The sequence below is a fragment of the Caretta caretta genome, chromosome 7, assembly GCF_965140235.1.
Source record: "Caretta caretta isolate rCarCar2 chromosome 7, rCarCar1.hap1, whole genome shotgun sequence".
Lineage (NCBI taxonomy): Eukaryota > Metazoa > Chordata > Testudines > Cheloniidae > Caretta > Caretta caretta.
In genome coordinates this window covers 51,375,292-51,397,588 of record NC_134212.1, presented here as the reverse complement: position 1 = coordinate 51,397,588, position 22,297 = coordinate 51,375,292, and the positions used below count along the sequence as shown (strand labels likewise).

General features: G+C 52.7%; 2 long non-coding RNA genes across 2 annotated transcripts in view; one reads left to right on the top strand and one right to left on the bottom strand.

Moving 5' to 3' along the window:
• Positions 1-22,297, top strand: part of LOC142072755 (uncharacterized) — a 38,601-nt gene that overhangs the window by 10,172 nt on the left and 6,132 nt on the right. Inside the window, exon 2 of the long non-coding RNA XR_012669312.1 lies at positions 21,886-22,131. This is a non-coding gene — a long non-coding RNA (uncharacterized LOC142072755). The remainder of the gene's footprint in view (positions 1-21,885; positions 22,132-22,297) is intronic.
• On the bottom strand, positions 100-14,649 carry LOC125639461 (uncharacterized). Its single transcript, XR_012669311.1, has 2 exons — positions 7,492-14,649; positions 100-2,590 (listed from the first exon to the last, which is right to left on the bottom strand). It is a non-coding gene; the product is annotated as an uncharacterized LOC125639461 (long non-coding RNA).

Below are 22,297 nucleotides of genomic sequence, written 5' to 3'. Positions count from 1 at the left end.
AAGAAGGAGTGTTGCCGGCACCCAGTGCCAGAGGTGAGCAACAGCGGGGGGGGGGGTGTTTCGCTACCTGGTGTGCTTCACCCAATAATCACAACGGGGTGGAGAAGCAGAAAAGTTTATTTGAAGCTTCAAAGAAGGTACAGGGAGATTAGAATCTCAAATCCTGTACACAGAGCAGGAAGTTACACAGGCTTTTATACATCCTTTCTTCAGCATACTTATCCAGTAGCAAGCTGCCCTAAGTATCCATATAGCCAGCCAATCCAGTTACCAGCTAGTTTCCTTGTTCTCTGTATCATTTGTTAAACTATACATAAAGCTGCTTTATTCAGCATTGTTCTTCCATATCTGCCCTGTTTGGCCTTGTTTAGTTTCAGGCAGTCTGACTCTGCAACATATTGTTGCAGATCCTCAGCATAACTGCTGTGAGTGCCTCCAGGCGGGGGGGCCAAGGACACTTGGGCCTAGTGCGCATAACTGCTGTGAGTGCCTCCAGGTGGGGAGAAGGGGGGGCAAGGACACTTGGCCTAGTGTGAGGGGACTTCATCAACACTCGTGGTCTTCCATCCCCTCGAGTTACCTAGTGGCCATGCCCAGCGTCCCCAACAACTCCCTCCTTTGAGAACACTCAACAGCCTTGGCTCTGAGTTTTCTCACTTGGGCTACTTATTTCTTTATAATAGGACTTTGCATAAGCACTATGTGATAGCCCTGAAGAGAATGACTTATTAACTTTTGCAAAAGGGCCCTGACACATGATACTGCACAGCATAATACCATTAATACAAGCAATACAGTTAAGAGAAGTTTCAGTAACAGGCTAAATAAACCACCAAGCCAAAACGATAAACCCCAGCCTGAAAACAAGGTTTGCAACCAATCGCTCTCTGGGGCAGTATAGGCAACCTGTGCTCCGGCTCGGGCATGGGCCTCAGCCAGTACCACCTTTTCATAGATCTCATAACTGCTATCATTTACTATACACATCATTGGGGCCCGATGAGGGCACAAACCCCTCCTTGGGATGCCAAGATATAGTCCAAAGCCAGCCTGTTTTGGAGGGAAAACGTCCTGAGCTGCTGTACCTCTTTATTTAATGTTTTTACTGCTGACCCTAAATCACTAACCGAGTCCTATAACTCTAAGGCAACTTTCTCAAGTACCATTTGCAGCCTTACAGTATAGCGGCCTATGCATGCCATGGCTGGCCCGGTAAACAGTGGCACTATTCCCAGTACAGAGCACCCTACCAGCTTCTCAGTTGTGAGGGAATTCTTCATATTGCCCTCCAGTGCCGCAGTCAGTCACCGCAGGGTCTTTTCTCGTGACTCAACAGAGGTGTCTCGGGCATTTCTAATCTTTCCTTTGGGCAGTGTGGCAGTTATTGACAGATGAGGAACTCCATGAGCTATATAACAGCTACCTGTCCAGTTGGCTGGCAGCACCTTGTAAGCCTTTTGGCCACATACAAAATAGTGACCCTGTAGGGCCCAGTAAGGACTGTTTCTTAAGGGGATTCCTGGGATATTTAAGGCTGCTTTGGCTGTTTTTCCAAACAGTTCATATGCCCCCTAAGGGGGCATCCCATCCTCCTGATTGGGTACAAGTGGGGGCGTTTCTAATTGTGCCATTTAAATTACACTTGCCATAGGGACCACTACAAACCCACCATTGGCTTGCTACATTGGAGATATTAACTGGACGGCAAGGTATATTTCCAAACCCTTTTTTTGTGGTAAGATTATTTGTAAGAGTTTCCCTAAAAGGGGAGGAACCATTACACCCACACTGCTGGCCTCCCCTTTTGGTCTTTATCCAATACCCATCAGCCCACTGTGTAATAACACAGGAGCTTTTTCCCACAGGACGCCCATAGTGATCAGATTGGTTTTGGGTAAAACATAATACTCCCTCAGTGAGTACTGCAACTGAATACTCCTGGTCCTGATAGGTGGCTTGTTGTAAAGAAGTCTTGTTCCAGAACGGCGAGTCCGTTCTTTCCTGCTCTTTGGTGGCAGCTAATTCTGCTAGGGTCAGGGGCAGCATGTCAAGGGGCATTCCCGTTTTGGGGGACAGTGGAGTTGGAGCACATACCCAGCAATCAGTCTGGTTTGTTAAAGTAGCAACACGGTGCGCAAGCGAAACAAAGGAGTTATGCTCCCGATATGCACAGTTTGGAAATAACAATACAGAGAATAACAATGTTACCCAATTAATTATGACCAGAGTCTTCCCAACCCAAGGTCTCCAATACCTGGGTGGGCCCATTTTAGCATTAAGGTGCCCGCTATTTGTGTCTTTTAAACAGTAGCTTTAGCCCGAGATCGTCACTAGATGAGGAGTCAGCAGGTTGGATGGTCCACTGTTCTGCTGACGAGGGGGCAGGTACTGCCTTCAGACGAGAGTGAGGGATCCAGTTCTTGTGTCCTCGATCTTTGCTACTGCATGGGAGATCAGCAGGACAGTATAGGGTCCTTTCCACTTTTCCTGGAGAGGCTCGTCTTTCCAGGTACGAACAAGCACAGAGTCGCCGGGCTGTAAGGAGTGAACGGGAGAGTCCAAGGGGAGAGGCTGGGAATCCTTGGTATACCTGTGAAGAGACAAGAGAACAGCAGACGGGGAACACACATACTGTGACAAAAAATCATTACCCAACTCCCATTCCCCTGACAGAACCGGGGTGCCATTCATAGGCCATGCCCTTCCAAACATAATTTCAAAGGGACTAAGCCCTAATCTACCCTTTGGGAGAACGCGGATATGGAGTAGGACGAGGGGCAAAGCATCAGGCCATCACAGTGAGGCTTCTTGGCACACTTTTGAGAGATGCCGTTTAAGGGTCTGATTGGTACGCTCCACTACACCACTGGCTTGTGGTCTCCAGGGCATATGGAGTTTCCAGGGGATCTGTAAGGCATTTGAGATGCTTTGGATGATTTTTGACGTGAAGTGTGTCCCGTTGTCAGATTCCATCCACAGGGGGAGTCCAAAGCGAGGAATGAGCTCCTTAACAAACTTGAGGGCCACTGTCCTGGCAGTGCAGTTACGGCATGAGTCCAAAGCGAGGAATGATCTCCTTAACAAACAGTGTACCACCGCCACTTCCGAGGGAAGTTGTACGGCATCTAGGAGCCGGAGGATTGGGGCCCGTACTTGACTGGGGTACTTGGGCTGTCAGCATTCCCCTTTGCTTCTATAGGCCAGCATGAGCACGTAGCGCACCAAAAGCATACTTTGAATCAGTAAAAATGTTGACCCGCTTTCCTTTTGACAGTTCAAGTACATGGGTCAGGGCTCTTAGTTCAGCCAGCTGGGCAGAGGTCCCAGCAGGCAAAACTTCAGCTTCCACAGTGTCATGGAGGGTCACAACAGCATAACCTGCCCTCCTTTGCCCATCTATTACAGTACTGCTACCATCAGTATACCATTCATAATCTGCATTTGGGAGGGGTACATCATTTAAATCCGGACGGCTGGAGTACTGGACATCTATGATCTCTAAACAGTCATGTTTCTGTTCCTGGCAAGAGGGTGGCTGGGTTAAGGGAGGGGCAAGGCTGTAAGGTGACTTCAGAGTTCTCTAACAGCTTAGCCTGATACCGAGCAATCCGAGCCTGGGTGAGCCAAAGCCCTCCCTTTGCATCCAATAAGGCTCAGACCATATGGGGAGTATAGATTTGCATAACCCCTCCCAATGTTAGCTTCTCAGCTTCCTTAAGCACTAGGGCAGTAGCTGCGACCGCCCGTAAACATGCCGGCCAACCCTTTGCAACCTGATCCAGTTGCTTAGAAAAATAAGCCACGGGATGTCTCCATGCTCCTAACAGCTGTGTCAGCACTCCCAGGGCCACCCCCTTTTGTTCATGTACATACAACTGAAACGTCTTAGAGAGATCATAGAATCAGAATCATAGAATATCAGGGTTGGAAGGGACCTCAGGAGGTCATCTAGTCCAACCCCCTGCTCAAAGCAGGACCAATCCCCAATTAAATCATCCCAGCCAGGGCTTTGTCAAGCCTGACCTTAAAAACTTCTAAGGAAGGAGATTCTACCACCTCCCTAGGTACTGCATTCCAGTGATTCACCACCCTCCTAGTGAAAAAGTTTTTCCTAATATCCAACCTAAACCTTCCCCACTGCAACTTGAGACCATTACTCCTTGTTCTGTCCTCTTCTACCACTGAGAATAGTCTAGAACCATCCTCTCTGGAACCACCTCTCAGGTAGTTGAAAGCAGCTATCAAATCCCCCCTCATTCTTCTCTTCCGCAGACTAAACAATCCCAGTTCCCTCAGCCTCTCCTCATAAGTCATGTGTTCCAGACCCCTAATCATTTTTGTTGCCCTTCGCTGGACTCTCTCCAATTTATCCACATCCTTCTTGTAGTGCGGGGCCCAAAACTGGACACAGTACTCCAGATGAGGCCTCACCAATGTCGAATAGAGGGGAACGATCACGTCCCTGATCTGCTCGCTATGTCCCTACTTATTCATCCCAAAATGCCATTGGCCTTCTTGGCAACAAGGGCACACTGCTGACTCATATCCAGCTTCTCGTCCACTGTCACCCCTAGGTCCTTTTCCGCAGAACTGCTGCCTAGCCATTCGGTCCCTAGTCTATAGCTGTGCAGATCCAGCAGTCCCAGAGCCGGGGCTTCCATCAACTTCCTTTTCAAGATTTTAAATGCCCTGTCAGCCTCTGGGGTCCAATAGAAGGGGTCATGATCTGCTCCTTTTACACAGTCATACAGGGGTTTAGCCCATAGTCCAAACTCTGGGATCCATATCCTGCAAAAGCCTGCCATACCCAGAAATGCCCTGAGCCGCTTACGATTACTTGGGGTAGGAACTTGACAGATAGCTTCCTTTCTTTTGCTTGAAAGCTGACGCTCCCCTTGCCGTATGTGAAACCCAAGGTACCATACCTCTGGGAGGGCCATTTGAGCCTTACTCCGTGCTACCCGATATCCCCGGAGTCCAATAAAATTCAGGAGGCTCACGGTGGCATTAAGGCAGGGGATTTGGCCCACAGTGGCAATTAACAAATCATCTACATACTGCAGAAGGAGTGCCTTCTCATTATCCCACTCCTCTAGGTCCCTGGCCAGAGCCTGGCCAAAGAGGGTGGGGGAGTTTTTAAATTCCTGGGCCAACACTGTCCAGCAAAGTTGCTTTTTAACCCTATTTCGGTCCTCCCACTTGAAGGAGAAGATCTCCTGTGACGGGATGGCAACTGGGATGGTAAAGAAAGCATCTTTCAGATCGAGGACTGAAAAATGGGTATGTTGTCCCCCTATAGAAGCCAATAAGGTATACGGGTTAGGGACAAGAGGATGCAGAGTCTTAACCTGTTCATTGACTGCCCTTAGGTCCTGTACCAGCCGATACGTGCCATCAGGCTTCTGTACGGGTAGAATGGGAGTGTTCCAGGCTGACTGACATTCCCGGAGAATACCATACGTTAGGAATCGATCTATAGTTTCCTGTAAACCTTCTCTGGCTTCCCTCTTGATTGGATACTGTTTTACTTGCACTGGGCCTTTCCCTGGTATGAGCTGAATAGTAATGGGCGTCTGGTGGGTGGCCCTTCCTGGGATCCCTGATGCCCACACGAGGGGGTACACCTGGTCTTCCCATGGGCTCCATTCTGGGGCTTGCATAGCTGAGGGCTCAACTGAAAGGGTCATGATCCATGCATTCTCAGGGGGTAAGGTAAGGGTTATTTCATCCTCAGTAAAATGCAGGGTGGCACCGAGGCGACAAAGCAGATCCCGTCCTAACAGAGGTGTTGGAGACTCAGGGAGGTATACCAGCTTGTGGGATATAGTCCTATTTCCCAAAGCACATTCCGCTGGGGCATACACTGGGCACTTGGTGTCTCTGCCTGTGGCTCCCACCACAGTAAGGGAATCTGCTACTGGCAACTGAAGGGGTCGATTTACGGCAGTTCGTGCCGCTCCAGAGTCCACTAAAAAATCTATTTCTGAGCTTCCCACTTGCATCTTTACTCGGGGTTCCGGGGGTAGGGTGGTCCGTCTCCCCTGACACCCCTATTCCTGCTCCGCCATCACCATCATAGAGGCACCCCCCTTTTCTTTCCTCTTTGCGCACTCATTTTTCCAGTGTCCCTCTTGTTGACACAAGGAACACTGGTTGAGACCCAGTCGTCTCTCCTGCAAGCCCGGACGTTCGTGTCCACTGCCCCTTCCTCCCCGGCCATTTCCCTTAGTGCCAGCCTGTACCGCTGTTACCATCAGTCTCACTTGCTTTCTCTCCTTCTCTGTCTCTCTCAGACTATAAGCTCGGTTTGCAGTCTCTAAGATTTGTGCCATGGTCATGCTCATTAAATCCTCCTTTTTTTGTAACTTTCTCTTAATATCAGGGGCTGCTCTGCTCGTAAAAATTCCCTTAATAATTGACTCAGTTGCCTGATCATCAGGGTCTGCATTAGTGTTCTGTTGAATTGTGTCCCGAATACTCTGTAGAAAGGCCCCTGGGCTTTCTTTTAAATCCTGCATTACTTCATATGGCTTTGCCCAATTATTATGTCAGACAGCCGAGTGATGGAGTCCATGCAAAAGCAACTCCTTATAGGAGGTAAGGCGGGTCATATCCCCATGATTATTTGGATCCCACCTGGGGTCTGCTCGGGGGACTTGTGCATCCGGATCAGGGACATTAATACAATCCCGGTCGTACCGTTTCTGTGCCTTCTCCCTTGCCTTGGACACAACCTGTTGTCTTTCAACCTCAGACAATAGGGTTCGCAGGAGGATGTTACAATCATCCCAGTCCGGCTTGTGGCTGCTAAGACATCCCTCAAAAACTGAAATAAACCTGCTTGGGTTGGTGGAAAACTCTCCTGCCTGCGCTTTGAAAGCAGCCAAATCCACAGGATTAAAGGGCACATGAGTATAAACCTGCATATTCGTGGCCGGACGCCTGCCCGATCCAGACCGGGCAACTTTAGTTTCGGTGATTAAGGGGTATAGGCCAACCAGTGGGGACTTACAAGGTGTGGGTGTAGGGGCCGAAGGGGACACTGGCTCTGCCATTACAGTGGGGGTGGGGGTCTGGGGACTAACATTAGCTGCTACCGAACCAGTCGGAGTCAGATTATGTACTCGACCAGATATTTTACAGCACTGTAAAGTCAGAAACAAATGCATATACATATGTTCATTCCATTTCCTTGTTCTCTGACAGAACAGGAGTAACTGAAGGATCGTGTTGTAATTAATTGACCCTCCTGGTGGCCACCACTCCTGGTCCTCTAGTTGATATTGAGGCCAGTCAACTGTACAGAATCGTTTTAATTGACTCTTAGTCATCGGATCTGCACCAAATACCTTCCAGTTTGCTAGAATGCATTCTAGGGGAGTACACTGTGCCCTAACCCCCGAGCTCTGTCCCTGTCCCATACCTCAGGGTAACTCTGGGCGTCCCCAGGTTCCAACAGAGCATACAATCTGGATTTCAAAAGGTTCCTACCTTATCCAAGGGACTGGTTCCTCATCGTCGCCCACAGCTGCTTCTTCACTATATGAGTGCGTTGCACTGTTGTGCCCTCCGGGGTCAATCAAATCGCGTCTCCTCCGAGGCCCCCGATGGACTCACCGGTGCACGCTGGGCGACGGTTCTCACCGCAATCCTCGACCTCCAGGAGGGGTCCGGGCAAGGCTAAATAGCAGCCTTGTCGCCCACCCAGGGACTCCAAAAGCTGTTGCCGGCACCCAGTGCCAGAGGCGAGCAACGGGGGGGGGGGGGGGGGGGGAGTGGGTTTGCTACCCAGTGTGCTTCACCCAATAATCACAACAGGGTGGAGAAGCAGAAAAGTTTATTTGAAGCTTCAAAGAAGGTACAGGGAGATTAGAATCTCAAATCCTGTACACAGAGCAGGAAGTTACACAGGCTTTTATACATCTGTTGCCGGCACCCAGTGCCGAGAGGCTGAACAACAGCTTGAGTTGGTTCGTTACCCGGTGTGCTTCACCCAATAATCACAACGGGGTGGAGAAGCAGAAAAGTTTATTTGCAGCTGCAAAAAGGTACAGGGAGAATAAAATCTCAAATCCTGCACAACAGAGCAGGAAGTTACACAGGCTTTTATACATCCTTTTTTCCAGCATACTTATCCAATAGCAAGCTGCCCCAAGTATCCATATAGCCAGCCAATCCAGTTCCCAGCTAGTTCCCTGATTCTCTGTATCATTTGTTAAACTATACATAAAGCTGCTTTATTCAACATTGTTCTTCCATATCTCCCCTGTTTGGCCTTGCTTAATTTCAGGCAGTCTGACTCTGCAACATACTGTTGCAGATTCTCAGCATAACTGCTGTGTGTGCCTCCAGGCGGGGGGGGCCAAGGACACTTGGGCCTAGCACGCAGAGCTGCTGTGAGTGCCTCCAGGCAGGAGGAGGGGGGCCAAGGACACCGGGGCCTAGTGCGAGGGGGCTTCATCGACACTCGTGGTCTTCCATCCCCTCGAGTTACCTAGTGGCCATGCCCCAGTGTTCCCAACAACTCCCCCCTTTGAGAACACTCAACAGCCTTGGCTCTGAGTTTTCTCACTTGGGCTACTTATTTTTTTACAATATGACTTTGCATAAGCACTTTGTGATAGCCTGAAGAGAAGGACTTATTAACTTTTGCAAAAGGGCCCTAACACATGATACTGCACAGCATAATACCAGTAATACAAGCAATACAGGAAAAAGAAATTTCAATAGCAGGCTAAATAAACCACCAAGCCAAGACGACAAACCCCAGCCTGAAAACAAGGTTTGCAACCAATCGTTCTCTGGGGCAGTATAGGCAACCTGTGCTCCGGCTCGGGCATGGGCCTCAGCCTGTACCACCTTGTCATAGATCTCATAACTGCTATCATTTACATATACACAACAGCGGGGCCCGATGAGGGCACAAACCCCTCCTTGGGATGCCAAGAGATAGTCCAAAGCCAGCCTGTTTTGGAGGGAAAACGTCCTGAGCTGCTGTACCTCTTTATTTAATGTTTTTACTGCTGACCCTAAATCACTAACCGAGTCCTCTAACTTTAAGGCCACTTTCTCAAGTACCATCTGCAGCCTTATAGTATAGCGGCCTATGCATGCCATGGCTGGCCCAGTAAACAGTGGCGCTATTCCCAGGACAGAGCACCCTACCAGCTTCTCGGTTGTGAGGGCATTTTTCATATTGCCCTCCAATGCCTTAGTCAGTCGCCGCAGGGTCTTTTCTCGTGACTCAACAGAGCTGTCTCGGGCATTTCTAATCTTTCCTTTGGGCAGTGTGGCAGTTATGGAACGATGAGGAACTCCACGAGCTATATAACAGCTACCTGTCCAGTTGGCTGGCAGCACCTTGTAAGCCTGTCGGCCACATACAAAATAGTGACCCTGTAGGGCCCAGTAAGGACTGTTTCTTAAGGGGATTCCTGGGATATTTAGGGCTGCTTTGGCTGTTTTTTTTTAAATAATTTATATGCCCCAAAGGGGGCATCCCATCCTCCTGATTGGGTACAAGTGGGGGCATTTCTAATTGTGCCGTTCAAATTACACTCGCCATAGGGACCACTACAAACCCACCATTGGCTTGCTACATTGGAGATATTAACTGGACGGCAAGTTACATTTCCAAACCCCTTTTTTTGTGGTAAGATTATTTGTAAGTGTTTCCCTAAAAGGGGAGCAACCATTACACCCACACTATTGGCCTCCCCTGTTGGTTTTTATCCAATACCCATCAGCCCACTGTGTAATAACACAGGAGCTCTTTCCCACAGGATGCCCATAGGGATCAGATTGGTTTCGGGTAAAACATAACACTCCCTCAGTGAGTACTGCAACTGAATACTCCTGGTCCTGATAGGTGGCTTGCTGTAAAGAGGTCTTGTTCCAGAACGGTGAGTTCGTTCTTTCCTGCTCTTTGGTGGCGGCTAATTCTGCTAGGGTCAGGGGCAGCATGTCAAGGGGCATTCCCGTTTTGGGGGATAGTGGAGTTGGAGCACATACCCAGCAATCAGTCTGGTTTGTTAAATTAGCAACATGGTGCGCAAGCAAAACAAAGGAGTTATGCTCCCGATATGCACAGTTTGGAAATACCAATACAAAGAATAACAATGTTACCCAATTAATTATTACCAAAGTCTTCCCAACCCAAGGTCTCCAATACCTGGGTGGGCCCATTTTAGCATTAAGGTGCCCGCTATTTGTGTCTTTTAAACAGTAGCTTTAGCCCGAGATCGTCACTAGATGAGGAGTCAGCAGGTTGGACGGTCCACTGTTCTGCTGACGAGGGGGCGGTTACTGCCTTCAGATGAGAGTGATGGGTCCAGTTCTTGTGTCCCTCGATCTTTGCCGCTGTATGAGAGATCAGCAGGACGGTATAGGGTCCTTTCCACTTTTCCTGGAGAGGCTCGTCTTTCCAGGTACGAACAAGCACAGAGTCACCGGGCTGTAAGGAGTGAACGGGAGAGTCCAAGGGGAGAGGCTGGGAATCCTTGGTATACCTGTGAAGAGACAAGAGAACAGCAGACAGGGAACACATATACTGTGACAAAAAAACATTACCCAACTCCCATTCCCCTGACAGAACCGGGGTGCCATTCATGGGCCATGCCCTTCCAAACATAATTTCAAAGGGACTGAGCCCTAATCTACCCTTTGGGAGAACGCGGATACGGAGTAGGATGAGGGGCAAAGCATCAGGCCATCGCAGTGAGGCTTCTTGGCACACTTTTGAGAGATGCCGTTTAAGGGTCTGATTGGTACGCTCCACTACACCACTGGCTTGCGGTCTCCAGGGTGTATGGAGTTTCCAGGGGATCTGTAAGGCATGTGAGATGCTTTGAATGATTTTTGACGTGAAGTGTGTCCCATTGTCAGATTCCATCCACAGGGGGAGTCCAAAGCGAGGAATGAGCTCCTTAACAAACTTGAGGGCCACTGTCCTGGCAGTGCAGTTACGGCATGGGAAGGCTTCTGGCCATCCGCTGAACCGATCCACTATAACAAGGAGATATTTGAACCCTTGGGTCCGGGGAAACTCAGTAAAGTCTATTTGCCACACCCGTCTGGGGCCCGGAGTGGGTTCTAGGGCAGCTGGTGGCACAGGATGTCCCGGTCGGGGGTTATTCTTTTGGCAGACTAAGCAGTGCGCTTGTACCTGGGCAGCCAGGGGTCGGAGTCCGGAAGTGATAAAGTATTTTCCCATTAGCTGGATAAGTGTTTCCCTGCCAGCATGAGTGGTTTGATGTAGTTTCTGCAGCACTGGCCGGATTAGGCCCTTTGGTAGGAGGACCTTCCCTTCTGGGGAATGGAGCCATCCCTCCTTTTCCCGGAGACAGAGTTTGTCAGTTAGCTGTCTCTCCTCCCCAGAGTACTGAGGGGTTGGAAGTTTCCCTTTCTGATGGGATAAGGGCATGCATATGGGCGTTCTCAGCCTGAGGGGATGGCAGGGTGGCAGCATGCTTAGCCTCTCTATCTGCCCGGGCGTTACCTCTGGCCACATCTTGATCCTCCCTTTGATGGGCTTTACAGTGTACCACCGCCACTTCCGAGGGGAGTTGTATGGCTTCTAGGAGCCGGAGGATTTGGGGCCCGTACTTGACTGGGGAGCCTTGGGCTGTCAGCATTCCCCTTTGCTTCCATAGGCCAGCATGAGCATGCAGCACACCAAAAGCATACTTTGAATCAGTAAAAATGTTGACCCGCTTTACTTTTGACAGTTCAAGTGCACGGGTCAGGGCTATTAGTTCGGCAAGCTGGGCAGAGGTCCCAGCAGGCAAACCTTCAGCTTCCACAGTGTCATGGAGGGTCACAACAGCATAACCCGCCCTCCTTTGCCCATCTATTACAGTACTGCTACCATCAGTGTACCACTCATGATCTGCATTTGGGAGGGGTACATCCTTTAAATCCGGACGGCTGGAGTACTGGACATCTATGATCTCTAAACAGTCATGTTTCTGTTCCTCTGTTTCTGGCAAGAGGGTGGCTGGGTTAAGGGAGGGGCAAGGCTGTAAGGTGACTTCAGAGTTCTCTAACAGCTTAGCCTGGTACCGAGCAATCCGAGCCTGGGTGAGCCAAAGCCCTCCCTTTGCATCCAATAAGGCTCGGACCATATGGGGAGTATAGATTTGCATAACCCCTCCCAATGTTAGCTTCTCGGCTTCCTCAAGCAATAGGGCAGTAGCTGCGACCGCCCGTAAACATGCCGGCCAACCCTTTGCAACCTGATCCAATTGCTTAGAAAAATAAGCCACAGGACGCTTCCATGCTCCTAACATCTGTGTAAGCACTCCTAGGGCCACCCCCCTTCGTTCATGTACATACAACTGAAACGGCTTAGAGAGATCCGGCAGGCCCAGAGCCGGGGCTTCCATCAATTTTCTTTTCAGGATTTTAAATGCCCTGTCAGCCTCTGGAGTCCAATAGAAGGGGTCATGATCCGCTCCTTTTACACAGTCATACAGGGGTTTAGCCCACAGTCCAAACTCTGGGATCCATATCCTGCAAAAGCCTGCCATACCCAGAAATGCCCTGAGCCGCTTACGGTTACTTGGGGTAGGAACTTGACAGATAGCTTCCTTTCTTTCGCTTGAAAGCTGACGCTCCCCTTGCCTTAGCTGTAACCTGATCCCTCTCCACCTCAGACAACAGGGTTCTCAGGAGGATATTACAGTCGTCTCAATCGGCTTGTGACTACTGAGGCACCCCTCAAAGACTGATATAAACCTGCTTGCGTTGGTTGAGAATTCCCCAGCCTGTGTTTTAAAAGCTGCTAAGTCTATTGGATTGAATGGCACATGGGTTTAAACTTGCATAGTGGTAGCCTGACGTCCGTCTGCCCCTGGGCAAGCCACAACCGTCTCGGTAAGCAAAGGATAGAGTACCACCGAGGGGGCAATCTCTGTAACCCGAGGCATCCTACCCTTATACGGTGGGGGTCTGGGGGCCGAAGGGGACACCGGCTCTGCCATTACAGTGGGGGTGGGGGTCTGGGGACTAACATTAGCTGCTACCGAACCAGTCGGAGTCAGATTACAGCGCTGTAAAATATCTGGTCGAGTACATAAAGTCAGAAACAAATGCGCATACATATGTTCATTCCATTTCCTTGTTCTCTGACAGAACAGGAGTAACTGAAGGATCGTGTTGTAATTAATTGACCCTCCTGGTGGCCACCACTCCTGGTCCTCTAGTTGATATTGAGGCCAGTCAACTGTACAGAATCGTTTTAATTGGCTCTTAGTCATCGGATCCGCACCAAATACCTTCCAGTTTGCTAGAATGCACTCTAGGGGCGTACACCGTGCCCTAACCCCCGAGCTCTGTCCCTGTCCCATACCTACAGGGTAACTCTGGGCGTCCCCAGGTTCCAACAGAGCATATAATCCGGATTTTAATAGGTTCCTACCTTATCCAAGGGTCCGGTTCTTCACCGTGGCCTGCAGCTGCTCCTCCCCCACGTCTAAGGGACCGGTTCTTCACCGCCGTCCACAACAGCTTCTCCACTATATGAGTGCATTGCACCGTTGTGCCCTCTGGGGTCGATCAAATCGCGTCTCCTCCGAGGCCCCCGATGAACTCACCGGTGCGCGCTGGGCGTCGGTTCTCGCTGCAATCCTCGACCTCCAGGAGGGGTCCGGGCAAGGCTAAATTGCAGCCTCGAGCCCACCCAGGGACGCCAAAAGCTGTTGCCGGCACCCAGTGCCGAGAGGCTGAACAACAGCTTGAGTTGGTTCGTTACCCGGTGTGCTTCACCCAATAATCACAACGGGGTGGAGAAGCAGAAAAGTTTATTTGCAGCTGCAAAAAGGTACAGGGAGAATAAAATCTCAAATCCTGCACAACAGAGCAGGAAGTTACACAGGCTTTTATACATCCTTTTTCCCAGCATACTTATCCAATAGCAAGCTGCCCCAAGTATCCATATAGCCAGCCAATCCAGTTCCCAGCTAGTTCCCTGATTCTCTGTATCATTTGTTAAACTATACATAAAGCTGCTTTATTCAACATTGTTCTTCCATATCTCCCCTGTTTGGCCTTGCTTAATTTCAGGCAGTCTGACTCTGCAACATACTGTTGCAGATTCTCAGCATAACTGCTGTGTGTGCCTCCAGGCGGGGGGGGCCAAGGACACTTGGGCCTAGCACGCAGAGCTGCTGTGAGTGCCTCCAGGCAGGAGGAGGGGGGCCAAGGACACCGGGGCCTAGTGCGAGGGGGCTTCATCGACACTCGTGGTCTTCCATCCCCTCGAGTTACCTAGTGGCCATGCCCCAGTGTTCCCAACACATCCTTTCTTCAGCATACTTATCCAATAGCAAGCTGCCCTAAGTATCCATATAGCTAGCCAATCCAGTTACCAGCTAGTTTCCTTGTTCTCTGTATCATTTGTTAAACTATACATAAAGCTGCTTTATTCAGCATTGTTCTTCCATATCTGCCCTGTTTGGCCTTGTTTAGTTTCAGGCAGTCTGACTCTGCAACATATTGTTGCAGATCCTCAGCATAACTGCTGTGAGTGCCTCCAGGCAGGGGGGCCAAGGACACTTGGGCCTAGTGCGCATAACTGCTGCGAGTGCCTCCAGGCGGGGGAAGGGGGGCCAAGGACACTTGGGCCTAGTGCGAGAGGGCTTCATCCACACTCGTGGTCTTCCATCCCCTCGAGTTACCTAGTGGCCATGCCCAGTGTCCCCAACAGGAGGATTCGGGGAACTACAGGCCAGTCAGCCTCACCTCAGTCCCTGGAAAAATCATGGAGCAGGTCCTCAAGGAATCAATTCTGAAGCACTTAGAGGAGTGGAAAGTGATCAGGAACAGTCAGCATGGTTTCACCAAGGACAAGTCATGCCTGACTAACCTAATTGCCTTCTATGGAGGAGATAACTGGCTATGTGGATGAGGGGAAAGCAGTGGACGTGTTATTCCTGGACTTTAGCAAAGCTTTTGACATGGTCTCCCACAGTATTCTTGCCAGCAAGTTAAAGAAGTATGGGCTGGATGAATGGACTATAAGGTGGACAGAAAGCTGGCTAGATCGTCTGGCTTAACAGGTAGTGATCAATGGCTCCATGTCTAGATGGCAGCTAGTATCAAGCGGAGTGCCCCAAGGGTCAGTCCTGGGGCCAATTTTGTTCAATATCTTCATTAATGATCTGGAGGATGGTGTGGATTGCACCCTCAGCAAGTTTGCAGATGACACTAAACTGGGAGGAGAGGTAGATACGCTGGAGGGTAGGGATAGGATACAGAGGGACCTAGACAAATTAGAGGATTGGGCCAAAAGAAATCTTCTGGCAGAAGATGGCACTCCCCTCACGGATCCGGTGGAGATGTGCGGGAGGGCGAGAGCCTTCTACGCAAGCCTTTTCTCCCCGGATCCGACCGATCCTAACGCTTGCCAAGTGCTCTGGGTCAAACTCCCGATGATCAGCGCGGGCGACCGAGACCGGCTAGAGCTGCCTCTCACTCTGGCTGAGTTCTCGGAAGCCCTCCATTGCATGCCCACCAATAAATCTCCTGGCATGGACAGGCTGACCGTGGAGTTCTACCGCGTGTTCTGGGACATCCTTGGCCCAGACCTAGTCACCGTCTGGGCCAAGTCTTTGCAGAGTGGGGTCCTCCCTCTTTCATGCAGGCAAGCCGTGCTCGCCTTATTGCCAAAGAAGGGGGACCTCTGCGATTTACGAAATTGGCGTCCCGTCTCGCTCCTCAGCACGGACTACAAAGTTGTGGCAAAAGGAATCTCGCTGCGGCTAGCGTCCGTGCTGGCAGACGTGGTCCACCCAGGCCAGACCTATGCCGTCCCAGGCCGCAGCATCTTTGACAATCTATAGCTGGTCCGGGACCTTTTGGAACTTGGGTGTAGGGATGGTCTGTCGTTCGCCCTCCTGTCCTTGGATCAGGAGAAGGCGTTCGACAGGGTGGACCACGGGTATCTCCTGAGCACTGTACGAGCGTTTGGCTTCGGACCCCAGTTTGTGGGTTTTCTCCGGGTGCTGTACGCTTCCGCAGAGTGTCTGGTCAGGCTCAACTGAACCCTGACCGAACTGGTCAGCTTCGGTGAGGAGTACGGCAGGGGTGCCCTCTCTCAGGCCAGCTGTATGCTCTGGTGATCGAGCCCTTCCTCTGTCTCCTCTGCAGGAGGTTGACGGGGTTGGTGCTGCGGGAGCTGGAGCTGCGGCTGGTCCTGTCGGCATAGGCCGACGACGAGCTCCTCATGGTCCTGAACCTGGGCGACTTGGCATAGGTGGAAGCTTGCCAGGCCATCTATTCGGCAGCCTCCTCCGCCCGCATCAACTGGGTCAAGCTCTGGCCTGGTGGTTGGTAATGGCTGGCAGGCGAGCTCCCTCCCACCCGTGCTTCAGGCCATCCGGTGGAGTGTGGGTCCGCTGTTCTATCTCAGCATTTACCTTTCTGCCACGCATCCTTCTCCGCCGGAGAACTGGCACAATTTAGAGGGCAGGGTGATAGAGCGGCTCCGGAAATGGAAAGGACTACTCCGATGCCTCTCCCTTCGAGGGAGAGTGCTGGCACTTAATCAACTAGTTCTGTCCATGCTCTGGTACTGGCTCAACACCCTGGTCCCGGCCCCTGGTTTCCTGGCCAACTTCCGGACATCGATTCTGGAGTTCTTTTGGTCAGGACTGCACTGGGTCCCTGCAGGGGTTCTCCATCTACCCCTGGAGAGGGAGGGCAGGGCCTGAAGTGTCTGCACACTCAGGTCCATGTCTTCCACCTCCAGGCACTGCAGAGGCTCCTTTATGGTGCAGGTAGTCCGGCGTGGAGCTTACTGGCGCATGCCTTCCTGTGCCACTTCCAAGGGCTCAGAAATGACCGGCAGCTCCTTTATCTCCATCCAAGAGGTCTTCCGTGAGATCTCTCTGGGCTGCCGGTCTTCTACCAGAACCTCCTCCGGACTGGATGTACGCCCAGGGTGTACGCCCAGGTGGCGGCAGCCCCCCTGCCTGCCGCTATGTCATCTCTCCCGCCCACCACCTCTGCTACCATCTATAGCGGCCGGGGCCCCTTCCTGACCTTGACCAGGAAGCACGGCGTCCGTTGCCTCCTGGTGCCCGCCTCGCCTCATGTGGAGACCTACGTGCGGGTGTTGGTGAGGGTGGTGGGGCCCATGGCCATTGTGGCGGCCTCCAAAATGTACGGAAAGATTGTCTTCTTTTTAGCATCGGAGGCCACCGCCCAGGAGGAGGTGGAGAAGGGCGTGGCGGTGGGGGGCATGTTTGTCCCCCTAGAGCCTCTAGAGGACCTGGGCATCCGCCTGGTCCTGACCTCTGTCCCTCCCTTTCTTCCCAATGCCGCCCTGTTACCCGCCCTCTCCACCCTGGGGAAACCCATCTCTGTTGTCAGCCCTCTCCCATTGGGCTGCAAAGACCTCGTCCTCCGTCACGTCCTCTCGTTTCGCCAGCAAGTGCAGCTTCAACTGCCACCACCTGCACGTGACGGAGAGGCGCTCAAGGGGTCATTCTTGGTCCCCTACCAGGGGGCCCATTACCAGGTGCAGTACTCTACGGAGGAGGCCCGGTGCTACCTCTGCCAGGTGATGGGGCACGTCCGGAGGGGCAAGGAGGGGCATCTGGGACCCCCAAGCCCCAGCAGGGTGCTGGCCCTGTCATCGCTGGCGCACCTTGCTGCCCAGCCCCCGAAGCCACCCCTCCTCCTTCCCAGCCCACCACTGCTCCCGCTTGGGCCCAAGGGGCACCTCCCCCACTATGCCCAGATAAGTGGGAGAGCCCCACTTCCGCTGCTTGCAATCTGGCGGGGCCTGTGGAGGAGGGTGCGGCAGGGACACCGCCGGGCATGGGAGAGGGCCCGCCCCAGAGGGAATCTTCCCTCTCTCATGCTGCCTCATCGTTACCCCCCCGAGTCCCTGAGCCATCGCCTCTGCCCCCTGACCCGACCCCTGCTAGCCAGCCCCCAGATGATGCCATGGAGGGCTGGGCCCTAGTACAGGGGTAGCGGGGTAAGTGGAAGGCTCGAGCTCCGCTCCTCCCATCCGATGCAGAGGTCTCCTGGAAGACCAGGAAGGGGGGCACTGATGCCGAGCCTTCCGCTTTGCCCATGGGTGTGTTCCATCCACCGGTGCCGGCTGGGGAAGATGTGGCAGCACTGGAAGGTAGTATCTCCCCTCCACGGCAGTCCCTCCCCACCGAGGCCCCTGAGGGAGCTGCTCCTGCCCTGGTACCATCTGAAGCCTCTGTAAGCCCCAAGGCAACCGTCGCGTCGGGTGCCAGTGGGGAGAACCCCGGGGTGGTGGAAAGCGATCTCCCCTCCATATACGAGGAGATCGAGGCCTTAGGTCTGACCCCGGTCACCCAGGGGGAGGATGACCCTTTGCCAGCGGGCCTCGATCTGGCCGACCTCACTCCAGCCCCCCTTTCCCTATGCTCCCTCTCCGTAACCGTTGCTTCCGCTCCCACCTCCGAGGAGCCCCTGGACTCCTCCATCAACCCGGCCGCAGAAGGCAACCCGCTGACGGCCGCCGAGCCTGTTGAGGTGATGGCCAGTGCCATGCAGCCGGGACCTGAGCCACGAGGGGCACCCCTCATTGGTGTGGCGCAATTGACCTCCTTCCCGGGTGGGGGCCCTAAAGAAGATAGTCCACCTCCTGATGCCGTGGCTGCCAAACCCACCATGGAGCCTGCGCCTGGCATCGCTGAGAGCCCCCTCCCCACCCCTTCAACCCTTGAGCCTGATCGGGAAGTGCCACCATCCAGCTGCTTGGCTTCTGAAGCCCAGAATCTCACCTCTGCCCCTGCCCCTGTCCCTGTCCCTGATCCCGGTCCTGCCCTTGATGCTGACCCTGTCCCTATCCCATCCACCTCCCGCGATGTTATTGCCGCTCCTGGGGCTGTCTCCTTCCCTTTTCCAGCAGATGAGCCCCAGGGAGCGGCCTTTGTGTTTGCCTGTCCCGACCCACTAGGGGCTGCTATCTTCCCTCCGCCGCTCCCTATTGCCCCAGGGTTTGAGGTGGGCCACGTGGCTGTACCCTGCCTGCCCGTCTTGGTGGGCCACGGGGCTGTACCAAGGGCCCCGTCAGGGGATGACCAGGAGACAGTAACCCCACCCACTGATGAGCTGTGAGAGAAGTTGCGGGAGTTTTTAGAAGATGTCCGTGGCTCCCGCAACAAGGTACAGCTTGCTCTCCAGTGATGGGGGGATTTTCATCAGATCCTCCGGGCCTCAAGGGCCTTTATGGGGGAGGGTAAAAGGACTGGAAAGCAGGCCGCCACAGCCTACCAGTGGGTCTGCGGTTTCCGTGACTCGTTGCTCACCTACGGGGTAGGTCACGGTTTGCGGCGTGGCCCAATGGGGGCCACGTGCGTCCCTGCCAGCGAGGATCCCCCCCAGCCCTCCTCATGGCACCACTGATTTTCGCAACATTGAACACCAGGGGCTGTAGGATGGGTCTCCGCAGGCCCCAGGTGCTCTACTTCCTTCGGGAGGGGGGGTACCGTATGGTCTTCCTGCAGGAGACCCATACGGATCCGGCCTCCAAAGACAGCTGGCGGCTGGATTGGGGGGACAGGGTCTACTTTAGCCATCTCACAGTTTGTACGTCTGGATTGGCGACGCAGTTCTCCCCCGACCTTCGGCCCGAGGAGCTGGGGGTCGCCGAGTCTGTGCCAGGCCGCGTGCTGCAGCTCTGGGTCTGTATGGAGGGGCTCGTGGTCAACCTCGTTAACGTCTATGCCCCGACATCGGGCCCGGAGCGGCTGCGATTCTATCAGCAGGCATCCGCCTTCCTCGGCACCTTAGATCCTCACGAATGCCTGGTCCTGGGCGGGGACTTCAACACCACCCTCGAGGAGCGGGACCGCTCGGGGACCGAGTAGTGCTCGGCCGCCGCGGACATCCTCCGGGAGATAGTGGAACATCACTATCCTCCAGCATACGTACCTCTCCCCTCATTTTAGTGTCATCTGCGAACTTGCTGAGGGTACAATCCATCCCATCATCCAGATCATTAATAAAGATGTTGAACAAAACTGGCCCCAGGACTGACCCCTGGGGCACTCCACATGATACTGGCTGCCAGCTAGACATTGAGCCATTGATAGTGAGCCCAACAATCTAGCCAGCTTTCTATCCACTTTATAGTCCATTAATCCAATCCATACTTCTTTAACTTGATGGCAAGAATACTGTGGGAGACAGTATCAAAAGCTTTGCTAAAGTCAAGATATATCACATCCGCTGCTTTCTCCATATCCGCAGAGCCAGTTATCTCATCATCGAAGGCAAACAGGTTGGTCAGGCACGACTTGGCCTTGGTGAATCCATGTTGACTGTTCCTTATCACCTTCCTCTCCTCCAAGTGCTTCAAAATGGATTCCTTGATTTTGCCAGTGATTGAACTGAGGCTGACTGGTCTGTAGTTCCCTGGGTTCTCTTTCTTCCCTTTTTAAAATATGGGCACTATATTTGCCTTTTCCAATTGTCCGGGACCTCCCCTGAATGCCACAAGTTTTCAAAGATAATGGCCAATGGCTCTGCAATTACATCAGCCAACTCCCTCAGCACTCTTGGATGCATTAGATCTGGACCCATGGACTTGTGCATGTTCAGCTTTTCTAAATAGTCCTTAACCTGTTCTTTCACCACGGAGGGCTACTCACCTCCTTCCCATACTGCGTTGCCCAGTGCAGCTGTCTGGGAGCTGACCTAGTCTGTGAAGGTTGGTAACATTGGCACTCCCCCTCACATGGACCACCTGCATGTCATAACCCTGGAGGAGCAGGCTCCACCTCAGGATCTTGTTATTAGTCCCTTTCATTTGGTGTAGCCACGTCAGGGGCGAATGGTCAGTGTACACAGTGACGCGCCACCCAAATAGATCTGGCTGCAGCTTTTTAAGGGCCCACACCAGAGACAGGCATTTCTTCTCTATGGCCACATAGTGCTGCTCCCAGGGCAGCAGCTCCTTGCTCAAGTACACAATGGGGTGTCTCTCCCCCTTTGTATCAGTTTGCGTCAGCACCGCGCCCAGCCCTATGTCTGAGGCATCGGTGAACACCAGGAAGGGTTTGTTAAAATTCGGGTTTACCAGCACCAGGCTTTGGATGAGTGCCCCCTTCAGCGGACAGAGAGCCCTATGGTACTGCTCGGTCCATACCACCCTCTCTGGCTTTCCCTTCCTACAAAGCTCCATCAGGTGAGCTGCCAGGGAGCTAAAGAGTGGCACAAACCTCCGGTAGTGCCCTGCCATCCCAATGAAAGCCTGGACCTGCTTTTAGTCTGTGGAGTGGGCCAACCCTTGATTGCCTCCCCTTTGGCCAGCACTGGCTTTAGGTGGCCACCCACCAACTTGTGGCCCAGATATGACACCTCTGCTATCCCCACCTTGCACTTTCCAGCTTTTATAGTCAGTCCTTCATCCTGGAGGTGACCGAGCACCCTCTTCACCTGGGACACATGTTCCTCCCAGGTCTGGCTAAACACACAGATATCATCAATATACGTTAGAGCAAAGTCCTCCATCCCCCTTAGTAACTGATCCACCAGGTGCTGGAAGATTGGCCCCCTTGAGGCCAAAAGGCAGGACCAGGAACTTGAAGAGCCTTGTTGGGGTGGTGAAGGCAGACTTCACCCTGGCCTCTGGGTCCAAAGGCACCTGCCAGTAGCCTTTGGTGAGATCCATAATAGTGAGGTAGCGGGCGCCACCCAACTTGTCTAAGGTCATCGGTCCTAGGCATGGGGTAGGCATCAAACAGGGTGATGGTATTGAGTTTCTGTGATGAAGTGAGGGATTTTCTTGTTTTTTCCTTGTTTTTCCAATGGTTTGCATGCAGAGGGGATGGGACTCAGTTTCCCTGGGTGTTACTGGTTTAACAAGGTGATGGGAGAGGGGGTTTGTTGTTACAGAGGACTGGCAATGGAACTTGGGACCCCAGCCAACAGCCTGGAGAATGGATACCCAGTGACTGGTGACCCGGAGGTCCAGTTCAGGAGTCACAGACGGTTCTGGCCAACGGGAGGACAATGGGCTGTAAAGAAAGGACCCCGGTTACCTTTGGCCAGGAGGTTCCAGCCAGAAGGTGCCAGATGACAGAAGAGAGGAGAGGAGGCCCAGGCGACCCTGTTTGCCTGGATAGAAGATAATAGACACAGGTGAGGCTTGGGGACGGTGATATTAGATGCCCAGCTGGGAAGCAGGGGGGCTCAGGACTGGAGAGAGAGAGAGCAGGCAGAGTCCACCTGAATGCAGGGGAGACTTAGATGTGCTGTGCTGAGGGAGGCCAGGCCTGAGGGCCCTGAGAGTTTCCTATGCTGCATT